The 13,442-nt window shown below is 43.2% G+C and overlaps 1 long non-coding RNA gene across 1 annotated transcript in view; it reads left to right on the top strand.

Moving 5' to 3' along the window:
• LOC122549581 overlaps positions 1–13,442 on the top strand; it is a 55,716-nt gene that overhangs the window by 15,785 nt on the left and 26,489 nt on the right. Inside the window, exons 2-3 of the long non-coding RNA XR_006311591.1 lie at positions 3,583–3,726; positions 6,653–6,698. This is a non-coding gene — a long non-coding RNA (uncharacterized LOC122549581). The remainder of the gene's footprint in view (positions 1–3,582; positions 3,727–6,652; positions 6,699–13,442) is intronic.

Genomic DNA, 13,442 nt, shown 5'->3' with positions numbered 1-13,442 from the left:
ACTTCTGTCTTTGACAGGCCCTATTCCTACCTGATTCATCCTTTTATTCCTCACCGATCAATAGAACGCTTTCGGGCTTTCCTTTATTCTATTTGCTAAAGACTGTTCATGTCCTCTCCTTGCTCTTCCTAATTCTCTCTTTAAATCCTTCCTAGCTATTCTGTAACTCTCCATCACCTCATTTGAACCACCTTGTCTCATTGTCACATAAGCCTCCATCTTCCACTTAACAAGAGATGCAATTTCTTTAGTAATTCCCTCTTCCTCCCTGCCTGACAGGGACACACCTATCAAGGACATGCAATATCTGTTCCTTAAACCAGCTCCACATTTCCATTGTCTGCATCCCCTGCATTTTGCTACCCCATTCTATACATCCTAATTCTTGCCTAATCGCATTATAATTGCCCTTTCCCCATTGATAACTCTTGACCTGTGGCATTTACCTATCCCTTTCCATCGCTAAACTAAACCTAACTGAATTATGGTCACTCTCTCCAACGTACTCACCTACAACTAAATCAAACATCTGGCCTGGTTCATTACCAAGCACCAGATCCAGTGTTGCCTACCCTCTTGTCGGCCCTTCGACATACTGTCAGGAAATCCTCCTGTACCACATTGGATAAAAACTAATCCATCCGATGCACTAGAATTACAGCTTTTCCAGTCAATGTTGGGGAAGTTAAAGTCCCCAAAATGACCACCCTTTCCTTTCACTCCTACCCAGAATCATTTTGCCAATCCTGTCCTCCACCTCCCTGAAACTCTGCGGAGGCCTATAAAAAACTCCAAGCAGTGTGACCTCTCCTCTGCAGTTTCTAACCTCAGCCCATACCACCTCAGTAGACGAGTCCTCGTCAAAATTTCTTTCAGCCACTGTTATATTGTCCTTGATTAATAAGGCCACACCTTCCCTTCTTTTACCACCTTTTAAAGAAAGATCTAAACTCTGGAACCTGCAACATCCATTCCTCACCCTGCTCTATCCATGTCTCTGAAATGGCCACAGCATCGAAGTCACAGGTACCTACCCATGCTGCAAGCTCACCTACCTTATTCCGGATACTTCTGGCGTTGAAGTAGACACACTTCAAACCAGCTTGCTGTCTGCCAGCACGTTCCTGTGACCGTGTCCTCCCTACTCTCATCCTCCTGTGCGCTGCAACTATAGTTGCAGTTTCCCATCCCACTGCTGAGCTAGTTTAAACCCACCCGAATAGCACCAGCAAATTTCCCACCCAGGATATTAGTACCCCTCTGGTTCAAGTGAAGACCGTCCTGTTTGTACAAGTTCCACCTTCCCCAGATTGAACTCCAATTATCCAAGTACCTGAATCCGTCCCTCCTACACCATCCTTGCAGCCACATGTTCAGCTGATATCACTCCCTATTCCTTGCCTCGCTATCACCTGGCACGCGTAACAAACCAGAGATGATAACTCTGTTTGTTCTAGCTCTCCGTTTCCACCCTAGCTTACTGAAATCCTGCCTTACATCCCTATCCCTCTTTCTACCTATATCGTTGGTACCTATATGGACTATGACTTGGAGCTGGTCACCCTCTCCCTTCAGGACCTCAAAGATACGATTCAAGATATCATGGACCCTGGCACCTGGGAGGCAATACACCAACCATAAGTCTTGTTCATTCCTAACAAACCTTCTATCTGAACCTCTAACAATTGAGTCCTCAATGACTAATACTCTCCTGCTTTCCCTCCTTCCCTTCTGTGCAACAGGGACAGGCTCTGTGCCAGAGACCTGGGCCCCACTACATACCCCTGGTAAGTAGTCTCCCGAGCAGTATCCAAAACGGTATACATATTTTTCAGGGAAACGACCACAGGGGATCCCTCCACTGACTGTTTTCTCCCCCTTCAAACAGTCACTCAGCTTTCTTTGTCCCAAGGAGTAACTACTTCTCTGTAACTCTTTTGTATCACAGCCTCTGCCTCCTGAATGATGCAAAGTTCATCCAGCTCCTGCTCCAGTTCCCTAACACGTTCTTGGAGAAGCGAGAGTTGGGTGCACTTCCTGCAGATGTACTTGGATGGGAAACTAATGGTGTCCCTCACCTCAAACATCATGCAGGAGGAACATTCCTCTCCCAGCACTGCCATCCCTGCTAGTCCCCTTATAAGAAAGTAAAAAAAGAAGAGACGCTTACCTGATGTATCCCTGGTCTTTAAGGTGAGAGGAATAGGTTGGGTGGGAGGTCCTACAAAGGTAGAGTCTCAGGTTTAGAAGCTCAATCATACTTCTTGAGCTTTGTTTCTTGTTTGATGTGATCATTGTATCTGCCAATGACTATTCCTTTTTTAAAGAATATTCTGTTTGAACTGTGTTTCCTTGGTATCCAAAGTCCGAATTGAATCTGTCATCACTTTTTGTTCAAACCTTGTTATACTTTGATTTATATCAGTTGAAGATTCATCAATGGAACCCAAGTGGAATACTCCACTCATTGGCTATGCCATAATTTGTGTTTCCTTGCAAATGTTGCAGACCCTTGCAATATGAGCTCGCTTCAGTGTTGATCAAAGTGGAAAAAGCATTCTTCCCAATCCAGCGTTGTCTCAGGTTTCCATGTTTTTGACTGAACGAAACAAATTTTTAGTACAAACATAGCTAATATCAATGAATTCTGTCTTCTGCTTCAGTTCTGGTTTTGGTAAGATTCAGGCTGTGGTGTTTAAAGCTCATTGCTTTGTATGGATTGAATTGCTCCGTAACATGTTTATCTTTGAATAATACAGGGATTGTTCTAAATCAGACTGTTGCTTGGCTTAAAACAATCAAGCGATGTATAAGGATTTGTAATTAGACAAGCTTAAGCAATCACTTCACTCTGACATTAATAATTAGCTCTGCACTAATGAGTTATGCTTTGCTTCAGAAGAATTGTTGATGATATTTAATAAGAAATAAAGTGAGGATATTTTACATTAAACATTTAACAGTGATTGAAAACACAGCTCTTTTTAACATCACTATAATGTGAAACATGACCTCTGCAGTTTAGACCCGCTAGGAAAAAAAAATCTGAAGCTTCTCGAATTATTTAGAGAGTGTGGATACCCGTCTGGAGAGGTCAGGTACCATTTCAAATATAATCCTGGGGTTCCTTTTGGGGAGGATAGGTACTCATTGTTAAAGATCAGGAGCCTTTTAGGTGAGGCAAGGTGTTCCTTCGGAGGAGTGAGTTGCTGATTTGGTGAAGGAGGTTCCCTTTGGGAAAAGTATGTTGGTCTTTGGGACAAGTAAAATGTCATTTAGAATCCTTAAAATAGATATGAATGTGTGTAAAAACTATTCAAACATATTAGAAATGTCCAACCATCAGCCTGTCAACGGAAGTTGTTAAGAAGAGTCAACAAACTGTCAAGGTCATTAAAACTGCTGCCCTTTAAATATTAAACAATGTTTGTAGTGTTAAGAAAATCAATACTTTCTTTATCACATTGTCAACTTATCAACTTAAGCGTAAGAACTATCATTACTGGATGAGTGGTACATAACTTATTTCACAACCTTTATTATCACAGTGGGTGCCTTTCAATTCACTATTATTTCTTCCAGGTTGGATTTATGGAGCCCGGATTATCTAAACTCTGCCCCGAGAGTGAACATTCAGGTCCTTCTCTTCTGTTCTTCCTGCCCCTCCCTTCTCTACGGAGACCCTTAGATTTCTATCTGCCTTCAGTTCATGTTTTTGACCTCCTGGTATGTTAACTTTGTTTCTAACTACAGATTGAAGTGATTTATAGCTTTTAATTAACTTCAGAGATCAGGAGTATTTCCCTGATAACTTTTGTCTGCTGAGTTCATATTAATTCATCCCGCAAGTGTTTAGTTTTGTATTTATAAGATTGACTTAAGCATTCCACAGGGGAAGAAGCTGCTGAGAGAGTTACTTTCCTCCAAACTGCCCGCTTAGTTTTAATAAGCCACATTATAATGTTCCAGATATTTGAAGTGTCTGGGATAACTCTTTACAGAATATATTCATCCCCACTTAAGGAGTTTACAGGGAGGAGGATTTTTTTCAGTTGTAACAGAAAAACTTAAGTGAGATGATTTACTAATTACACAATTTTATTAATGCAAACTAATGAGCAAAACATTTTAAATGAAAAGTTGTATAGTTATGCTAAAAATGATCAGAAGATGTGATACCAAATCTAATAGATTCCAGTTTGTTATTACCGGTAATAACCATTCAGCAATATCTAAGAATATCTCAGAATATAGATAAAAATCATATAGCGCCAAGTTTATTTGGAAGTATTAGGTTTTGGAGCGCTGCTCCATCATCAGGTAGCTGTGGAGCAGGATCATAAGACACAGAATTTACAGCAAAAGATCACAGGGTCATGCAACTGAGACGATATATTGAACAAACCTAGATCATTGTTAAGTCTTTCATCTTTTAGAATGAGTTGCAAGTTTTGGTTCATTAATATGTAAGTTCTGGCATGTCACTGTGGTCTTTTGCTATAAATTCTGTGTCTTATGATCCTGCTCCACAGCTATCAGATGACGGAGCAGCGGTAGTGCTTCCAAATAAACCTGTTGGTCTATAACCAAGTGTTGTGTGGGTTTTAACTTTTTCCACCCCAGTCCAACATCGGCACCTCCACCTCCACATCAGAATATAGAGTCATACAGCTCAGAAACTGACCCTTCAATCTAACTCATCTGCACTGACTGGACATCCCAATCTCACCTCATTCCATTTGCCAGCACTTGGCCCAGATCCCTCTAAATTGTTCCTATTCGTTTACCTATTCAGGTGTCTTTTAAATGTTGCAATTTATACCCAGCTCCACCACATCCTCTGGAAGCTCGTTCCATGCATGCACCAATCTATGTGAAAAAGTTGTCCCTTTTAAATCGTTCCCTCTCATCTTAAACCCATGCCCTCTAGTTTTGGACTCCATCATCTTAGGAAAAAGACCTTGGCTACTCACCATTTCCATGCCCCACATGATTTAATAAACCTCAAAGGTCACCCCACAGCTTCCGATGCTCCAGCCTCTTCAATCTCTCCCTCTAATTCATTCTCTCTAGTCCCAGAAACATCCTTGTAAATCTTTTCTGTACTCTCTCAAATTTAACAACATCCTTCCTATAGAAGGATGACCAGAATTGTACGCAGTATTCTAAAAGTGGTCTCACCAATGCCCTGTACAGCTGAACATGACATCCCAACTCCTATACTCAATGTTCTGACTAATGAAGGCAAGTGTGCCAAATGCCTTCTTACCCTGATAACCTGCACCCCAGGTCTCTTTTTTCAGCAACATTTCCCAGGATTCTACTATTACCTGGCTTGCCTTACCAAAATGCAGCACATTTGCAGCCCATCTGATCAAATCCCATTATACTCTGAGATAATCTCCTTCACTGTCTACTACACTACCTATTTTGGTGTTATTTGTAAACTTACTAATCATACCTCCTATATTCATATCCAAATCATTTATATAAATGATGTAAAGCAGTGGACCCAGCACCGATTCATGTGGCACATTGCTCGTCAGAGGCCTCCAGTCTGAAAAACAAACCTCCACTAACACCCTCTGTCTCCTACTTTCAAGCCAATTGGCTAGTTCCCCTTGGATTCCATGTGATCTAACCATACTAACCGGTCTACCATGTGGAACCTTGCTGAATGCTTTGCTGAAGTCCACACAGACAAAGTTTACTACTCTGCCTTCATCAATCTACTTTTGTCACCTCTTCAAAAAAGTCAATCAAGTTAGTGAGGCATGATTTCCCATGCATAAAGCCATGTTGATTATCCCTAATGAGTCCTTGCCTTTCGAAATGCTGTAAATCCTGTCCATCAGAATCCCCTCCAACAACTTACCCACTGACGTAATGTTCACCAGTCTGTAATTCTCTAGATTTTCCTTACAGACTTTCTTAAATAATGGCACTACATTAGCCAAGCTCCAGTTTTCCAGCACTTCACCCATGGCAACCCATAACATAAATATCTCAGCAAAGGGCCTAGCAATCTCTTTCCTAAGTTCCCGCAAAGTTCTGGGAAACACCTGATTAGGTCCAAAGCACAGAACACCCATGAACATTTAAAGCCAGGTTTACCTCAAAGTCCTGATGCATAAGACATTTTCTCCCAGTAGGAGAAAATTATTTTCTCCCTGTACTGTATAATACTATTTCTTAATTATTTGGTGAAGATTTCTTCATGAAGTTGTGAAGTTCCATATGAAGTTTGTTTATCTAGTGAATCTGTTTGGGTGTTTTGCACTCTTAGACACGTATTCCTTCCATCTGTCCCTTATTCTTTCAACCCTATAAGGGTGAGGGTAAATGTAAAGTAATGGGTTGGGGAATGGGTTTGGGTGGGATACTCTTTGGAGGATCGGTGTGGACTTGTTGGGCCAAATAGTCTGTTCCAACATTGTAGGGAATCTAATTTCTAAAATCCTTTGTTAAAGGTTTATCAGTAAAACTGTCTTGTTTCTCTGTATTTATGAGTGTTGTTGTACTCTGATTTATAGTAGTATAGTCGAGATAAGGACTTTTGCCATCTCTTATCAGTTGGATGCATCTTGTATTTTTTGTTTAATTAAAATTTAATTTGCACACTTAGGTGTGATGTTGCTTTGTCTCTTTCCAGTGATTTTCTGTGACTGAACATATTATTTCTACAATTTTGTTGTCTGGTGAGTACTAATACAATAACTGAAATAACTGCATATATTTATCATCTCCATGTCTCCTTCAACGCATATCCTAATTTCAAAGTGTACTTTTCAAGATTTGGGAGCTATGGACACCAAAAGCATACTAGAACTTCAAGCCAGCAAGGGGGCAGAGTTGAGTGTAATGGCCATCACTGAGGAGAAGGTGCTGGGGAAGCAAAAAGGTCAGTGAGTGGATAAAACACTTGGACTGGATGGACAACAACCGGGAGGTCTGAGGGAGATAGCTGAGGAGATTGTGGAGGCTTTAGTAATGATCTTTCAGGAACCAGAGGAGTCAGGGAGGGTCCCAGAGGAATGGAAAATGGCGAACCCAATACCTCTGTTCAAGAAAGGAGGAGTCGAGGGTGCATTGCTGGGAAAGGCAGCATCTGAGGAGCAGGAGAATCGACATGTTGGACATAAGCCCTTTGTCAGGAATGAGGCTTGTGGCCCGGGGACTGAGAGATAAATGGGGGGTGGTGGGTTTGGAGGGAAGGTAGTTGAGAAAGTGATAGGTGGATGAAGGCGAGGAAGAAGGTGATAGGTCAGGGGGAGAGTGATGGACAGGTCAGGAGGACGGTGCAGAGTTGGAGGCTTGGGACTGGGATAATGTGGGGGAGGGGAAATGAGGAAACTGTTGACATCCACATTGATCCTGTGTGGTTGCAGGGTCCCAAGGCAGAAAATGAGATGTTCTTCTTCCAGGCGTCGGTGGTAATGATTTGGCGGTGGATGAGGCCCAGGACCTGCATGTCCTTTATGTAGTGGGAAGAGGAGTTGAAGTGTTCAGCCACGGGGCAGTGGGGTTGGTGGGTGCGGGTGTCCCAGGGATGTTCTCTGAAATGGTCGGCAAGAAGGCGTCCTGTCTCCCCGCTGTAGAGGAGATCACATTGGTAGAGGTGCAGGTGAATTTCTGATGGATGTGGAAGGATCCCTTGGGACCTTGGATGGAGATGAGGGGAGAGGTGTGGGTGCAGGTTTTGCACTTCCTGTGGTGGCAGGGAAAGGTGCCAGGAGTGGGGTGTGGGCTGGTGGTGGGCTGAGGACCTGACGAGGGATTTGTGGAGGGAATGGTCTCTCAGGAACACTGAAAGGGATGAGGAGGGAAATATATCTTTGGTGGTGGGGTCAGTTTGGAGGTGGCAGAAGTGGCGGAGGATGACGCGAAGTATGTAGAGGTTGGTGGAGTGCAAGGTGAGGAGCAGGGGCATTCTGTCCTTGTTGCGTTGGGAGGGATGGGGTTCAAGGGTGGTGATGTGTGAAGTGGAGGAGATGCGCTGGAGGGCATCGTCAACCACGTGGAGAGGGAAGTTGCTATCTTGGAAGAAGGAGGCCATCTGGGACTTTGAGGTGGAATTGGTCATACTGGGAACAGATGTGGTGGAGGCGGAGCAATTGGGAATAAGGGATGGCGTTTTACAGGAGGTAGGGTGGGAGGAGGTGTAGTCTAGGTAGCTGTGGGAGTCAGTGGGCTTGCAGTAGATGTCTGTGGTTAGTCAGTCACCAGGGACGGTGATGGAGAGGTCCAGGGAGGGGAGGGAGGTGTCTGAGATGGTCAACATGAATTTGAGATTAGGGTGGAAGGTGTTGGTAAAGTTGAAGAACTGTTCAACCTCCTCATTGGAGCACGAGATGGCACCAATACAGTCATTGGTGTAGCGGAGGAACAGGAGTGGGTTGGTGCCAGTGTAAATGTGGAAGATGGCTTGTTCCACGAACCCAACAAAAAGGCAGGCATAGCTGGATCCCATGCAGGTGCCCATGGCTACCACTTTGGTTTGGAGGAAGTGGGACGATTGAAAAGAGAAGTTGTTGAGGGTGAGGACCAGTTCAGCTAGGCAGAGGAGGATGTTGGTGGAAGGGTACTGGTTGGGATGGTATGAGAGGAAAAAACTGAGGTCTTGGAGACCTTTGCTGTGGCAGATCGATATATACAGGGACTGGATGTCCATGGTGAAGATGAGGCATTGGGGGCCGGGGAAACGAAAATCTTGGAGGAGGTGAAGGGCATGGGTGGTGTCACAAATGTAGGTGGGGAGTTCCTGGACTGAGGGGGAGCAGGACAGTGTTGTGATAGGAAGAGATGAGTTCAATAAAGGAGGGTAGAATATGGGAAATTATAGGCTCGTTAGCCTGACCTCCATCAATAGTAAGATTTTAGAGTCCATTATTAAGGATGAGATTGTAGCAAGAGAGTGGGGTTGAGAAACATATTAGCCATGATTGAATTGTGAACAGATTTGAATGGCTTAATTCTGCTCCTATATCTTATTGCCTTATGGTCCTCCCATCTTTAAAGGTTAACTCTTACATGAGTATTTATCTTTAAATGTTTTCAATATTTATTGCATCATACCTAATTATTTAAGCTTATTTATCAATCAAACCTATATTTCTAACAAGATATCATTACAAAATGCTACCTGACTTGCTATGTATTTCCAGCATTGTTTATTTTTTTCTTCAGGTTTCAACCATCTGCATTATTTTGCTTTTGAAATGACCTCCTTTAATTTTGTTGGCGTTGTTTTGATTTGGAAAAATCAAAAACACGATTGTGTTTTCTGATTCTAATCACACCTTTAAAAGTGAGAGTTCTTTCTCCTCGCATGTCGTGAACTAGTTCACCTCCATGAAATTGCCTAAGGTAATATTGCTAGTTAACTCCTGTCCTTCTTCATAAGTGCTTGATTAATTGAGGTAGAGGTGGAATGCCAAATGCAGTCATTGCTGTTCAATGGATTGCAGCATCCATTTAAAGAGCAATTTAATTTTTGGCAGTCAAAAATTGTGCAGACTTCAGATCAGCAAAATGGGTATGATATGACACATTGAGACAACTGGATAACTTTTTTAAAGCTTAACCTGGATTCAAGATGAATTTTGCAACTACAAGGTAAACATGGGTCTCTTGTCAGGCTTACAGTGTAAAGATGATTGAAGAGAACAGTTTTTGCCCCAGGTTGTAGGATTTGCGACAACTTTATGTCTACTACAATGTACTTGGAAGATAATTTCTAAACAACTTGGCCATGACATTTTTACACACTTTTGAAACAACTGGGACTGGCTCAGAATTAGGGACATTACCACTGTCCCACAAGAGACTTTACAGCATACTTTGAACTGTTTGAGTCTTAACTTTCAACAGTTTTCAACCCTTTCCTTGGGAAGACAGAAACTTGCAAATTGCATGGATATCGGGATGGATTGCTAATTATTGACAGCCAGAGAACCATCATGCACTGTATGCCCTCGTCTTCGAGTCAAAATGAGAAGAAAGACCAAGGATACATGCAAAGCAGACTTTGGGCTGGAAATGTTTGGGGCCATTTTTTCAATCGACAAAAAGCTTTCTCCATCTGGGAGGTCCTCAACAGTGCCTGTCTGCTCATGGACATTGTGTACCAATGTCTCCGGGTGTTAGGGCTGTCAGAATGTGCACAACACTCATCTGTGTGGCCAGTCCATGTCCCTCCTTGGGTGCTTGCAATTTCAATATGTCACAGTAAGAGCGATCTGTATGATCTACGAATCAGGCTCCTACAGCTTCTATTCATCAAAGAAGATACAACAATTATGAGGTTGTAGCTACTCATAGATCTGGTTTACTCTTCATGAAACAATTTGGTTTTGAAGCAAGGAGTAATGGCAAATGGAGGTTAGAAAAGAATACTTCCACACAAGTAAAGTAATATACTCAAAGAGGATAGACTTAGTTTGACAATCTGAGTACAGTTCTCTTTTTTTTGTCCTGAACCCCAATAATAAGACCGTAAAATGCAGTATCAGAAGCAGGTGACTCAGAACATTGAATAGCTGAGCAGACTCAATGAGATCACCACTGATCGTATAATCCTCAAATCCACTACCCTGCATCTCCCCTGCCTTTTAATTACAGGCGAAGACCAGAACTATCCAGCTGAGAAGAAATGGAAAAGATCCTTATCACATGAGTACCATTTTTGATTGGTACTATCTGGATTCTGAATTTCCTTTTCTTTTTAGGATGTGAGGATCATCAACAAGGCAGCATTTATTGCCCATTCCTAATTGCCTTTGAACTGAATGATTTGCTTAGATATTGTAGAAAGCTGCTTTGAGTCAATCACATTGCTCTAGATCTAGAGCTAGACTAGGTAATGGAGGCATGGTCACTATTACTTTGGTGAACTTTCAAATCCAGAACAATTAATTAAAGTCCACATGTTGCCAGAAATGGATTTTATCAATGATTTCAGGAGGAAAGGAGGAGGACACGCCCCTATGTACTTCAGTGGAGCTGAGGTGGAGAGGGTCGAGAGCGTCAAGTTCCCAAGAGTGACAATAGCCAACAATCTGTCCTGGACCTGCTATGAAAGGCTTTTGCCCGAAACGTCGATTTTATTGTTCCTCGGATGCTGCCTGAACTGCTGTGCTCTTTCAGCACCATTAATCCAGAATCTGGTTTCCAGCATCTGCAGTCATTGTTTTTACCATGTAGCTGTGACAGTCAAGAAGGCACAACAATGCCCCCTTTCCTCAGCTGGCTTAAGAAATTCGGCATGCCCATAAGGACCTTAATAACTTTTACAGATGCGCCATAGAAAGCATCCATCCGGATGCACAATGGCCTGGTATGGCAACTGCTTTAAGAAATTACAGAAGGTTGTGAATACAGCCCAGACCATCACAGAAGCCAACCTCCCACCCATAGATTCCATTTATACTTCTCATTGCTGCAGAAAGGTTAACAACATCATCAAAGAGCCCTCCCACCTGAGAGCTCTCTTCCAACATCTTCTGTCAGGCAGAAAATACAGAAGCTTGAAAACATGCACCAAGGACAGCTTCTTCCTTGCTGGTATTAGGCTGCTGAATGGACCTCTCTAACTTCAAATAATGTTGGTCTTGCTAATGTTAACCTTGCTCTGTCTAAGCATTTGATGATCTGGGTCCTTCTGTTGATGATGCCTAAGGGAGAGACAACAGAACGAGGACATGCCACAACCCAAAGGACTAGCCACACTACCATACATCAAGAACATCTCTGAAATGACAGCCAGACTACTGCGACCACTAGGACTTATAACAGCACACAAACCAACAGCCACCCTCAGACAACAACTCACCAAAACGAAGGACCCGATACCCAGCATGAGCAAAACTAGTTTCGTCCCCTGTCTAGGTGATATCCTCAGTGCTTGGGAGCCTCCTGGGAAGCGCTTCTGTGGACAGCTGAAACTGACAACCGGAAGCGGCAGGGACAGGCCACTATAAATGCCGGAGGGAACACCACAGAAGCGCTTCACAGGAGGTTCCCAAACACTGAGGATGTCACCTAGACAGGGGACGAAACGTTTGCAACAAAAACTTCCAGCTCGGCGAACAGAACCACAGCAACGAGCACCCGAGCTACAGATCTTCTCACAAACTTTGAATCTGATGATCTGTATGTCCTTGTTTGCTATGATCTGCCTGTACTGCTCACAAATCAAAAGTTTTCACTGTGCTTAGGACATGTGACAACAATAAATCAAATCAAATTTTAATCCATGTCCCTAGAGCATTAGCCTCTGCATTGCTAGTCCAGTGACATTCCCAATGCATTACCATTCATTCTTTCCTGGCTTATGACTGCCCTGCCACAGCTACAGAATAAAATGAATACAACCGTATTTAAGCCCAAACAACATCGAGCAGGGCAGGGACAGAAATCATGGGCCCCAATGCTCCCTCTGGTCCAGGACCCCACCCTGACCTGAGCACAGTGGCCTCACCTCTTGAATTGAGCATTGCGAGCCCATACCCTAAGACAGAAAGGGGATCTGTTTGAGGTATACAAAAGGGGAATAAATAAGGTAAATAGGAAGTAAATTTCTTAGAGGAGTCAATAACCAGGGAGTACAGGTTTACAGGCAAGAGAAGGGAATCAGGAGGTTTAGAGGTTTTTTTTCACCCAGCGGGGTGGGGGTATCTGGAACTCACTGACTGAAAGGTAGAGCCTGGAACGTTCCCACATTTAAAAAATATTGAGATGAAAGGCATAAAAGGCTACAGACCAAGTGTTGATCAGAAAATGGGTTTAGGGTAGACAGATTCTTGATGAATCGCATGAACCAGATGGGCTGAAGGGCCTCTTTTTGTGCTGTAAAGCACTATGACCCCATGACTCTATGACTATCTACAGTTTTCAAATGGGCAAAGTATGACTGAGATGTAAGATGGAGGATTAGGTATGAGGATATAGTCGTCTTTAATTATCATAGACCCACTGCTGATCATGCCCCCACCTCCCAAAAATATCCAACACAGTCACCTGTAAGGCACTTGGAAAAGAATTGGAAACAATTATGGAAGTAATAGCAGAACATTTTGCATATTCTCCCCGTGTCCGCGTGGATTTCCTCTGTGTGTTTTGGTTTCCTCCCGCAATCCAAAGATGTTCGGTGAATTGGCTATGTTAAATTGCCCATAGTGTTCAGGGATGTGTAGGTTAGGTGCATTAGTGAGGGGTAAATGTAGAGTTGAAAATGTGTTGCTGGAAAAGCGCAGCAGGTCAGGCAGCATCCAGGGAGCAGGAGAATCGAATTTTCGGGCATGAGCCCTTCTTCAGGAATGAGGAAAGTGTGCCCAGCAGGCTAAGATAAAAGGTAGGGAGGAGGGACTTGGGGGAGGGGCGTTGGAAATGCGATAGGTGGAAGGAGGTCAAGGTGAGGGTGATAGGCCGGAGAGGTCAGGAAG

Source organism: Chiloscyllium plagiosum, chromosome 4, assembly GCF_004010195.1.
Source record: "Chiloscyllium plagiosum isolate BGI_BamShark_2017 chromosome 4, ASM401019v2, whole genome shotgun sequence".
NCBI lineage: Eukaryota > Metazoa > Chordata > Chondrichthyes > Orectolobiformes > Hemiscylliidae > Chiloscyllium > Chiloscyllium plagiosum.
The sequence above is the reverse complement of the archived record's forward strand: the minus strand, read 5'-3'. Positions and strand labels throughout refer to the sequence as shown.